The sequence below is a fragment of the Carlito syrichta genome, unplaced genomic scaffold (assembly GCF_000164805.1).
Source record: "Carlito syrichta isolate Samal-C Ts95f unplaced genomic scaffold, Tarsius_syrichta-2.0.1 Scaffold288707, whole genome shotgun sequence".
Classification (NCBI taxonomy): domain Eukaryota; kingdom Metazoa; phylum Chordata; class Mammalia; order Primates; family Tarsiidae; genus Carlito; species Carlito syrichta.
In genome coordinates, this window is record NW_007232803.1 from 1,011 (window position 1) to 13,722 (window position 12,712).

At 35.9% G+C, this 12,712-nt stretch overlaps 1 pseudogene; it reads right to left on the minus strand.

Annotated features, from left to right (window-relative positions):
* Positions 1-8,556: 8,556 nt before the first annotated feature.
* Positions 8,557-9,737, minus strand: LOC103255919 (annotated as a pseudogene).
* Positions 9,738-12,712: the final 2,975 nt, after the last annotated feature.

Below are 12,712 nucleotides of genomic sequence, written 5' to 3' on the forward strand. Positions count from 1 at the left end.
AATTACCTATTGGGTACAAGATGCATTATTCAGGTTGCGGGTACATTAAAAACCCATACTTCACCACTATACAATTCACTCATGTAACAAAAATCCACTTGCATTCCTAAAGTCATTAAAATAAAAATAAAACTATTAAAAATCTCAAAATAAAATGTGATATATATGCAAAATGGAATATTATTCTGCTTTAAAAAAAAGAAGAAAATCCTGTTGTTTGTGAAAACATGAATAAATCTAGAGGACATTGTGCAACTGGAATAAGTCAGACACTGAAAGACAATTATTGCACCTTCTAACTTATATGTGAAATCTAAAAAAGTAGAATTCACAGAAAGAAGACTGTGAAATGGTGGGTGCCAGATGCTGGGGCTGGGGATGGGGAGATGTTGGTCAAAGGGTAAAGTGTCAGTTAAGATGAAGTTCTGGAGCCCTAATGTACAGCATGGTGACAATCGTTAATAATAATGCACTGTACACTTGAACATTGTTAAGAGAACATTGTCAGTGTTCTCACCACATACACACAAAACGATACATATGTGAGGTGATAAATATTTTAATTTGCTTAATTGCATTATTTCAATATATGTGTGTATATACACACATCACCTTGAATATATCATAAACATACATTTTTTATTTGTCAATTATACTTCAATACAGCTAGAGGAAAAAAATGCTTAAACATGTCTTTTTTTCTCTCTGAGATGTCACTTACATTCTGGACCAGTGTGAGAACTGCTGAAACTGCCATTTTTTTTTACTAGAATTTACGTTTCTTCTACCATATTACTCTTTACATTGCTATATTGTTGTAATATCTGTAGCCTCTGATACGCTGTGTGTTAATATCAATTTTTTGCATCTAATTTCCTCTCCATGTTATGATTGTTGTCTCTTTTCTACAGGAAATATTAGAAAAAATAAAAAGAGAAAAAGATGATGTTTAACTTTTGGTTTCACAAACATTAACTTAAAGCTCATAGCCTGTATACAATCATGAAAGCCAAGGCATTGAAACCACAGAAAGGAATATTTTAAGTTCTAAAATTTCTGCAGTCTACCTTTATAGTTTTTTAAATGAGCCATATGTTGGAGAGAATTGACAGAATTGATTTATGGAAAGGTCCCAAAAGACCAAAAGAGGAATTAGAGAAGCTTCTGCTATTTAAAGAGAAAAAGGAGTGGTTATGTATACATGTTCACCTTCCCTGCTTGGAAGTAATGTTCAAGTGAGAGAAAGCAAGAGGACAACAACATTTAGATAGTTGGGGAAACATCTGGGAGTGGGGTGTGTGTGTCTAGGTGTCCATGTGTGTTCTTGCTTTCCTATTCTCGTCACCTGGGATAATTGCAAGCCCAGCAGAGAAGCAATTACATTCATCACAGTGTAATATAATGCTAACCAGATAGAAGTTTAGAAGTGGAGAAGCCTTGCTTAGAGCAGTATGGTATGGAGAAAGCTGGTGAGGGCTCCAGAGTCCCAAGAAATAGTGTGACAACTAGTCAACAAGAAGATACTCGGAATTAGGAAGAAGCCACAGAATACAGGAATTTAGCACCATTCTTAAGGACCTTAGATGTCAGCAATGAATGTCATTACCAAGCTAGAAGAATTAGACTCAACTTCATTTTAGCAGGCTACAGTTTAACATAACCAGAGACCAGATAGGACCAATCACATACCATTTGATATTCCTAGAAGTCAAAAAGATAGCACATGGGCAAGGGGACTCCCTTCCAATGCTGACATAATCAGCCATGTTTCCTCTGCATTCAAATACAGTCTTAGATAGGAGAGAAAGTTGTGCAGCCCTTTTACAATAAGAAACATTCCTGATTGTTGGTTTCAATTCAGATTGAGTATTTAAGTAAAAGGCACTGAGTTGGAAAAACATAAACAAAAGAAACTGAAAAAAAGTATAAGTTTTGGTTGTATTCCTACCATAATTGCAAGTGAAACCAACATGAGTTCATGTATCTGAGATTTAACTCCTAATTCTCATTTTGCTACACTTATAGAATTTATGACCATAATAAGGCTCATTTTGTGCATATGTAATATTGTGCCTTGCACAAAGAAGAGGCCTTGTAGACATTTGCTGAATGACAACGTAAATGTGCAGCTAATGCCAATTTAGGAAGTAGAAAAATTTAGTGACTAATTAATTTATTATTTTTTTTTTTTTTCAACAAAGAGAAATTTTATTATGTTAATTATATAAAATGATTGTTTAAGATGATTAAAAATAACATGAAATTATATGATCATTGCTCTCCTATGCTTAAAAAAATGGAAAAATATTGCCAAATGAGGTGATCATTACAAAGTAGACAGTAAAAAAATGTGGTACATATACACGATGGAATACTACGCAGCCATAAAAAAGAACAAAATCATGAATTTCGCTGCAACCTGGATGGAACTAGAGTCTATAATACTGAGTGACCTCTCACAAAAACAAAAATCCGAATATCACATGTTCTCACTCATATAATGGACCTTGAACATCCAATGCAATACTATGAGAAAATGACGGATGGTACTGGGAACCTACGGGGGGGAGGGGGATGGGATTAACAGTAGCAAATATCTGTCGGGGGATGGGAAAACACTTCTTATCTACAGGGTGCCTGAATGAAACGTCATTGTACACCTACCCTTAACTGTACCCCACAAAACCATAATAATTAATTTATAATATGTCTCCTTAACTATTTCCCCCAAATCACCCTTTCTACACCTCCTCACAGCTCTGTACTCCATTTTTATGTCACATAGTTCAATTTAATTGATTTTTTGACAAAATTTTGCTGAGAATGGTATATGAGACAGTATATGCTCACTAAAATCCATACAGAGAAAACCATGTTACTAGCATTTGCTCTTTGAATGCAAGATTTTCTATACTTGAATCATATGATTTATGAAAATTATTTTATTGAGTGGTTTCTTGCTTGGCCAAGGCTGATGGAGGACTGGTAATGGGATGCATTAAAGCATGCTTATCTTTTGCAACAGTAAAGGCACAGAGCCCCTATATCTGGGATATCTAATATATTTGAATACATATATATTTATTAAAATAATGAAGAAAGCTTTATTTTTTTCTTTGGGACTATCTCACAACACTCCTACTAAATATTTATCCAAAAATTCTGAACTGTAGCAAACTGAGAGGCAAACTCAAGCATTAAAAAATGAAACTTTAAGATATCACAGAAGGTCCTCCATTTCTCCATTATTGTATTGTTTTAAGTTAGCAAACATCAACCAAATGTCTTCTGGGTAGGATAGACATGGTATCAAATGTTGGGAAAAACAAAAGCTGGGTAGAACAAATCCTGTCTCAACATATGCATAGACTATTTTAATATATTTTTTGTTTTTAAACCATCTTCATATTATTTTTTCCTTTATAACAAAGTTCTTTTTGTGAAATACCAAAGAGATGAAATTTGTTCAGTATTGAGATGAGACAGAAGCTAAATAAAAAAGATGGGGGAAGAGATATTGGAGAAGAGAGTAATGAACACTCAAGAGAGAGGAAGGAAACAGAATGATCCTCAGCAATCTATTTTTGCTTGACCTTTGAAAGACTCTGGCTAAATCTGGTTCTTTCTTTATATTTCCTTAACCCTTAAATAATTATTAATGAAATAAAATAAATAGGCATAAGATGCTACCATTCTCCAACATAACTTAAATTCAATATTTTGGGAATAACAGGTAGCTAATATGCCTCAGTAACCTTATTTCTCTTAAGCACTTTTTATTAATATTTTGACCTGTCAGGGGACAACTAAAACTCTCTATGATAATAACACTGCAGTTTTCTTTATATGAGTCAGCAAAATATTGAAACCTAACTTTCCCTTGCCTTTCTACACTTGAAGTGAAATATGTGTTGAATGTGTAGGCATATCAAATGGTAAGAATAATTTATTTAAATAAATGCAATAAATTTAATATGGATTATGAATGAATAAAATAAGCAATTTTTGAAAGACTTTTTGTATATTCAGATAAACATATATACACACAAATTTCACTAACATACATATATACTTATGTTATTTATTTATTTATTTATTTATTTATTTATTTATTTATTTATTTATTTATTGAGTTGGAGTCTCACTCTGTCGCCTAGACTGGAGTGCAGTGACCGCTCCCGGTCACCGCAGCTTCGACCTGCTGGGCTCCGGCGATCCTTCCGCCTCAGCCTTCCAAGTAGCCGGAATTACAGGCACGCACTACCACGCCTGGCTGATTTTTTGATTTATTGTAGAGAGGAGGTCTCGCTGCCCAGGCGGGTCTCGAACCCGCGGGCTCAGGCAATCCACTCACCTCAGCCTCCCAAAGGCGCAGGATTACAGGCTGAGCCACTGAGCCCGGCTATACCTATGTTATTAACCTATATTATAAATCTTCCAGACATTATGGTGACATAAACTGCTTTTAAAAACAAACAAACAAAAAAGGAAACTCTTGCAAGTCTTGGACATGTTTGCCTTCACTGTTGTATTGTATGCTAACATATATTCAAAGCAATGTGTGGGGATATTATTCAACAGTAAAAAGTAACAAAGTATTAACATATGCTATAAAATAGACAATCCTCTAAAACATTGTGCTAAGTAAAATAAACCAGCACAAAAGACCACCTTGGAATGATTCAATTTAAATAAAATCTCCATAAAAGGCAAAGGCATACAGACAGAAAGTAGTTTAGAGGTTGCCAAGAGCTGGGAGTGGAAGCAGGAGTGATTGCAAATGGGCACAAGGCATCTTTGGGTGCAATGGACATGCTCTAAAATTGGATTATTATGATAGCTGCAAATCTCTGTAAATTTGGTGAAATTAATTGAGTTGTATACTTAAATATATATGTATATATAAAATATTGTGATATATAAAGTATGCCTTAAAACTATTTCAAGAATCTGTGCATTTATGCATTTATACTTGAATAAGTAGTCAAATATTTAGACTACACAAAAGAGAAAAAATGTATAACAACTGGAGACTGAAATTCTGGAATCACTCATTTTTGTGGTGCTATTCTTTTAGAACAATATATATATATTGCCTATTTACCTGAATTTTCTAGGAGTATTTAAGTATGCATCTCCCTTTGGTTAGCATGTGAAAATACACATCCTTTAATAAAGGGAAGAAATCTAAATTACACATAGTTACAGGAACGTTAGATACATTTTCTATAAAATTTAACTATTTCTAAAGAAAGTATAAAGAAATATTTTAATTAATCATGTCACATACTTTGATCTCCTATTTTTGTTAAGATACTCTACATCAAATCACTCACATACTCAATACTTTCCTGTTCTCATAAATGCACTCCAATTCAGTCTGAGGCCAAAACCAACTCTTTTTGTGCCGGGAGCTGGGTATACCTAAACTGGGGTTGGAATTTTCAAAACATGACTGAGAAAATGTTCCATTCTATTTACTAGGGCCCTCAACAAGAAAAGTGAACCTCAATGCAGATGTTAGGATAGGAGATGGTTGTGTTCATGAAGACATTTTACAAAAAGCTGTGATTTATTTGTTGAGGGAATCGTCTTGCACTAGACTTAGCATTCATTTATTTAACAAACATTTATTTTTATTTTATTTATTTATTTATTTATTTGAGTTGGAGTCTTACTCCGTCGCCCAGACTGGAGTGCAGTGGCAGACTCCCAGCCACCGCAGCCTCAACCTGCTGGGCTCCAGCTATCGGTCCACCTCAGCCTTCCAAGTAGCTGGAACTGCAGAAGCGCGCTACCATGCCCGGCTAATTTCTTGGTTTATTGTAGAGCTGAGGTCTCGCCAAGTTGTCCGGGTGGGTCTCGAACACGTGGGCTCAGGCAGTCCACTCACCTCAGCCTCCCAAAGCGCTGGGATTACAGGTTGAGCCACTGAGCATAGCAACAAACATTTATTGAGTATCTACTATGGGCCAGGCAATGTTATGAGGACTGAAGATAAAGCTCTGGGGGTAAAAAAGGTCTAATTTTAACGTTTTTATTTTCTCTTCATTATTTGCAGGCCTTTAGTAAAGTCACACTTAATTACTTTTTTTTTTTTTTTTGAGTTGGAGTCTCACTCGGTCACCCAGACTGGAGTGCAGTGGCCACTCCCGGTCACCACAGCCTCGCCTGCTGGGCTCCGGCGATGCTTCCGCCTCAGCCTTCCGAGTAGCTGGAATTACAGGCATGCGCTACCACGCCCGGCTGATTTTTTGATTTATTGTAGAGATGAGGTCTCGCTGCCCAGGTGGGTCTCGAACCTGCGGGCTCAGGCAATCCACTCACCTCAGTCTCCCAAAGGCGCGGGATTACAGGCTGAGCCACTGAACCCGGCCTTAATTACTTTTTAAATGATATCTTGGGTGATTTTAAGAGGGACTGTAGCAAATCTGGTGAAGGCTGGTGAAGCAAAACACAGCCTTCGCCATACTGTCCCTCCTCTGTGGTTAGTTCAGAGTTGGAGTAGCTTATCAACTGAATACAGTAGTCAACACTTCTAGGGTATCCCCTTCAGGGGGCAGGCTTGGTCTTTAGCAGAGGTCCAAGCTTTAGGTAATGATAACTCAAAGAATGGCCTGAAAAGCAAAAGTTTTCAATCACGGGATTCCTAAGAATCACTTGCAGGCTCATTCAAATAAAGATTTCCAGGCTCTAGTCCCAGACATCTCAAGGCACATGTTTGGGGAAATGTTGGTTAAGGGTTTATGAAGTACTAGAGGAAGGTGAATATCCTAGAAGGTGTAGATAGGAAATAAGTCTTGACACAATATGGCTAAGACAAGTTCGCCTGTCCACATTTTCAAAGTTCTTAAGGAAACTTGCCACCAGACACCGTCATAACCAACGTGAATTCTTCTAATATATAAACAGATAAAGGTATATCTGTTTTAGTGTTTTATGTAGCTTCAGGCTGATTTTAGTGTTGGCCAATGTAAGCCTACGTTATATGAATTATTCTTATGTTGTAAAAAGAATGTTTTTAAGCTATAGGAAAGTCGGGGAAGTATCTGAGTGGGCTTTTATAGGCATAGGACTCAGTCAAATACATAGCAAGATAAAGCAAAGATTATTACAGGCAGAGTGCTGCTTCTATTATTTTCTTACACTGTTACTTCTGAATCAGAGAAGGACATTATATTGTCATTTTTAAAGTAGGCATACTGGACGGTTCTAGTTGCATTTGTATGCATTCCTTTTTAAATATTATGTCTTTTGCCATCAACACAATTGCTTAGTAGGGACATTAGACCACTGGGACACTGATAGAATACTGGTCAGAGGAGGCATAAAAGTCAACCCAAATGAAAGGAAAATTAGCTTAGTTAGTATTTTTCCATAAAAAAAAAAAGAATTCATATGACTTAAGCCTACTTTGGCAGCATTAAATTCAGCCTGCATCTTCAAACACCACTACAGCTGACATGACGAAATAAGTCCATAATTATGCTTAGTGGTGGGAGGAACTTATCATGAAATCACTACACTTTCTAGACAATTTACAACAGGATATCCATAGGAACAATTTAAATTGGCAACAACCAGGTATCACTTATGGTGGTTTGTTTGCCAACTAATTGGCCAAGAACAAAGGTGACGTCCATAACAAAAAGGTGGAAAATAAATGCACATATTCTAGGATGATTTTAAGCTCAACTAAGTATCAAAAATAAAGAAGGTAAACTAGAATCATTTCTAAATTCTGTTTTTCTATGGGACTTTATTGTTTAGGACAATTTTATGTTCACAACAAAATAGAATGAAAAGTACAGAGAGTTCCCATTTACTCCCTAGCTCCAAACAAGACAAGCACAGTCTCCCCCATCAGACTCCTGTACCATAGTGGTACTTTTGTTACAGTCCAGAACTTCCATTAACACATCACTGTCACCCAAAGACCATAGTTGACATCAGGGTTCACTCTCAGTGCTGTTCATTCTATGAGTTATGACAAATATGTACTTGTATATTTTCACTACTGTAGTATCATACAAAATAGTTCCACTGCCCTAAAAATCCTCTGTCTGTTCATTCCTCTCTTCTGTCTCCTTCCTAGAAACCACTGATCTTTTTACTGTCTTCATAGTCCTATCTTTTCCAGAATGTCATGTAATTGGAATCATACAGTGGCCTTTTCAGATTGACTTATTTCACTTAGTAATACACACGCAGGGTCCCTCCATTTCTTTTCATAACTTGACAGCTCAGTTACTTTTAGTGCTGAATAATATTCCATTTTCTTGATGTACCACAGTTTATCCATCCACTACTGAAAGATATCTTGGTTGCTTTCATATTTGGGAAATTATGACAAAAGCTGCTACACATATCCACTTGTAGGTTATGTGTGGACATAAGTTTTCTGCTCCTTTGAGTAAAAACAAAGCAGTGTGATTTCTGGACTGCATGATAATAAAATGTTTAGTTTTAGAAGAAATTGCCAAATTGTCTTCCTAAGTGGCTGGACCATTTTGCATTCCCACCAGCAATGAATGAGAGTTCCTGTTACTTCACATCTTCACCAGAATTCGGTGTTGTCAGTGTTGAGTAATGTGTGTATGTGTCTCATTTTGGTTTTTTTTTTTTCATTTTTTTTCCACTGAGGCTTTTTATTTGTACATACGCATTACATCCCTAGAAAAAGAATCCCAGGATTTTCCCTCCTGTGTGTTTCCTTCTTACTTCTTCGTGGTCCATGATGTCAGCTGAGGTTGTCAGTACAATGAAACCAAACTGGCGGGATGGAAGCAGATTATTCTGCCACTTTTCTAGATGTATAAGTTGCACATCAAATCTGGGGCTGATCACGCCACACTTGTTTAACCTGCCTGTAAGGTTCACAACAATTTTTCCAGCTCTGTGATCATCAGTGATTTCAAATTCGCCAATGTAACCATGCTTCATCATTACAGTTACAAACTGGACGGTGACTTTGGAGCACGACCTGATAAGAACCTGGTGTTTGCCTCTCTTTTCAGCATTGTTGATGCTCTTGAAAGCATCAGTCAGGACATTCATGCACACCATGGCAGCACGGAAAGATGGCGGAAAGAGCTCATTTTTGTTTTAAATTGCAATTCCCTAATTACTGTTTTATTCTGATGATGTATAATTCTGCAAATATATTCATTTATCCCTTAAACTGTAAAGAAAAATATTTTTAAAAACATCTTTGTATTTGATCATCCAATCTTAGAAAATTCATGTTTCTAACTTTCCTTCAAATACAACTACCTCCAAAATAACATTAATTAAGCCTTTTCAATCCTGGTCTTTGCCTCCCTAAATGCAACATGCATAGAACATCCATCCTTTATCCATCACTGGGGATAAAAAAGAAAGTCCCTTTTCAAGAAAATTCTCCACTTGACAAAAATCACCATTTTTGACAAACCTAGAACACTTTGGTATCAATGACAAACCTAAGTTAGTATCTTGTGCATAATCTGCTCTTAGTAAGTATTAACAGAATTAATGTACTTTCCTCCTCCTCTGCATTATACCAGACTTGTGTTTTTATCTGTTACTATAGTTTATTTCCCTATTGACACATATTTAATTATAATGAACTAAAATATTAAAATAATTCAATACAAAGAGTAGTCTATTCTCACATCATGTTTTGTACTTGCACATATATTTAATGATCTGCACAAAAAATTCAAAGTGGTGAAGGCTATTACAAATGATTTTTCTTTTTTTTTTTTTTCTTTTTCTTTTTTTTTTTTTTTTTTGAGTTGGAGTCTCACTCTGTCGCCCAGACTGGAGTGAAGTGGCCACTCCCGGCCACCGCAGCCTTGACCTGCTGGGCCCCGATGATCCTTCCACCTCAGCCTTCCAAGTAGCTGGAACTACAGGCACACGCTACCATGCCCGGCTAATTTTTTGATTTATTGTAGAGATGAGGTCCCACCTGCCCAGGTGGGTCTCGAACCCACGGGCTCAGGCAATCCAATCACCTCAGCCTCCCAAAGCGTAGGATTACAGGTTGAGTCACCAAGCCCGGCTTCAAATGATTTTTCTTAAAAGGGAAGGTAAACAGAAGAACTTGACAAGGGAGAGTTTATAAGCAATATTCTAAAGTGGAAGAGATCAGCACAGTATGAGGGAGGTCGTGCAATTACCTTTAGGTAAGCAAGTCATATCCCCAACTATCAACGCTGTGCCATGATGCTTATGAGAGTGGAGAAGCCTCAGTTAAATCAACCTGACACAGATTAATTCTAAGGGTAATGATTCAAAAGTAGTTATGTGAATATCTATCAAGTAAATGTTAGCATTACTTAGCTGCTACTTATGAAGAGTATGTGATGTGTCAGGTGTGGTTCTTTCTTTCTTTCTTTCTTTCTTTCTTTCTTTCTTTCTTTCTTTCTTTTTCTTTCTTTCTTTCTAACCTTTAATCCTCACAATAGCCTGTGAGGATTAGAGGCACTATACATAAAAACAGAAGACTAATAGGTGAGAAATCTGAGGCTCAGATAGGTTCAGTAACTTATCCAAGGTCATATAGGTGATTAAGTGGCTCATGTAGGATTCAAACCCCAATTAGACTGAGTAAATTCAGCTACACTGCTTCTAAATTGGATCATGAAATATGTGTGTGGAACCAAAGATAAAAATAGTCACATCATTTTAAATAAACTCAAAGACCTTCAAGAGTAAAACATTGATTTAAGATATTATTTATAGAAGAAATTCAAACAAAACATCAAAGAAATGATTTTTTTTTAAAAAACGGACTGAAATGTGCTTCCAGGGTGCATTTCTCACAAGAATCTCCTCCTTAGACAATTCAGAAAATATGGGGGGGAGATGGTGAGGCAGATTGTTGTCAACTCGCCAAGAGCATTTCTTCAATAAAACATGCTGAATTAAAGAAGAACGAAGCAGAAGGGCCAGGAGACCCAATAAATTTAAAGGAAGGGAGGGTAAGGAATACAGAACTGTGTCTAAGAATAGGCAGAAGAATATCAAAGAGGAACATAAAAAAATTCAGAAAAAAAGTTAAGGATCTGAAGAACCAGAGAAAAATTCTAAGTAAATACAAGAAAGAGTATGTTCATCGCAACAACTAAAAAACTAAAATAAGAAAAAAAATTAAAGACAAAATAATGTGGGCAAAATAATTATCTTTATAATTCCCATAGTACCACCACAGTTTTGGTTTGCTTTGATTTTGACCCTTTCCAGACTGAATGTTATGAATATTTATATAATATATAACAATAATAAAACCTATTCAAAAATGGCAGTAAATGCTGTTCAGACATGTATAAATTTAGAACTCATCTCCAAAGGTGATTTTGTTATAGATTATGTGCTATATTCATTTCAGATACCATCCAGATAAGAGTGGAGAGATCTAGAGAGGTATAGAGCAAGAATTAGCACTAAAATGATGCATAATGGAAATACTTAAGAAAATATAGAAGGTAACCTCAAATAAAGATCAAATTCTAAGATAGCTTAATACATTGTATGAATATACAGTCATTTGATTAATATAATTATATATTAAAATATAATACTAGGACATATTAGTGGCCATAAACCAACATTTCTCTCATATAATGAGAAGCACAATGAACATTTTAGAGGAAAAAAAAGGGACTCATGGTCTCGAGTGTGCCCAAAATCACAATGGTTAATCACTTAATAAAATGTTGTTGATAAACATGCCAGGTATTGGGTGCACATATTACCAAATGCCCTGTAAACTCCATATTGTTTTTTATAATCTCATTAGGAAACAAAAACATAAGATATTCATAATATATTCAAAGTGCTACAGTAGAAAAAAATATGTGTATATGTATAAAATCTCATAGGAGCAATTGCATCTGGAGATGAGGAGAGTACCCTAAACTTTTAGGGGCGAAAACCACATCAAGAAGGCATTATTCCATGTGAGACTGCATAACTCTAAGCAAAGTCAGGAAAAGTCTGGATTAGGTTCAAGTTACTCAAGGAATAATCATACTTATTTATTCCCAGAGCTAGCAGAAGTTCACAGTAAAACTTAGTCTAATTTTTTGACCATAAGAAAGCACCTCAATTCATCAAAAATACGGTGGTATTCACAAAGCACTTGAATAAACCAGCATTGATTCCATTATATTGATTTGGGGAAGGATATGTGCTGCAAATGTGTAATAGTAGTTATGATGTTCAACGATCCTAATGAGTGCATCTATTGTGTAAATCAAGGCGATACAATCTCACTAAAACTTTAGCATCACTGCTAAAATTAGTCACCTGGGGAAAACACCAGTTACAATGGTGAAGGAAGTGATTTTTCTGCATTGCGCTTACAAATGGTGCTCAATAAGTGGAAGGTGATAAGCTAGGCATGAAGTTTCTGGAGGAAAAATTTAGAGAGGCAAGTGAATGTATAATCAATAGCTACCAATGTGCACCAGCATCCTTCGTAAAAGCAGACAAATAAAATAAAACCCCGAGACCAAAGCAAAAAAAATGTAAAGGTGGTATGCCACAAGATCATTAAACCATAGCCATAATCAGGCTGATTTGTTATTTTAGTCATGCAATCATCATTCTATTAACCAAAAAAGAAGACTTGATCCCAACTTCAGTTTCGGGTCTAAATTCTGGAGCAAGACCTCTTGCAAAGGAGGCAGAAGAATCTCTGGATCAGTATGCTAAAAGCTCAGCA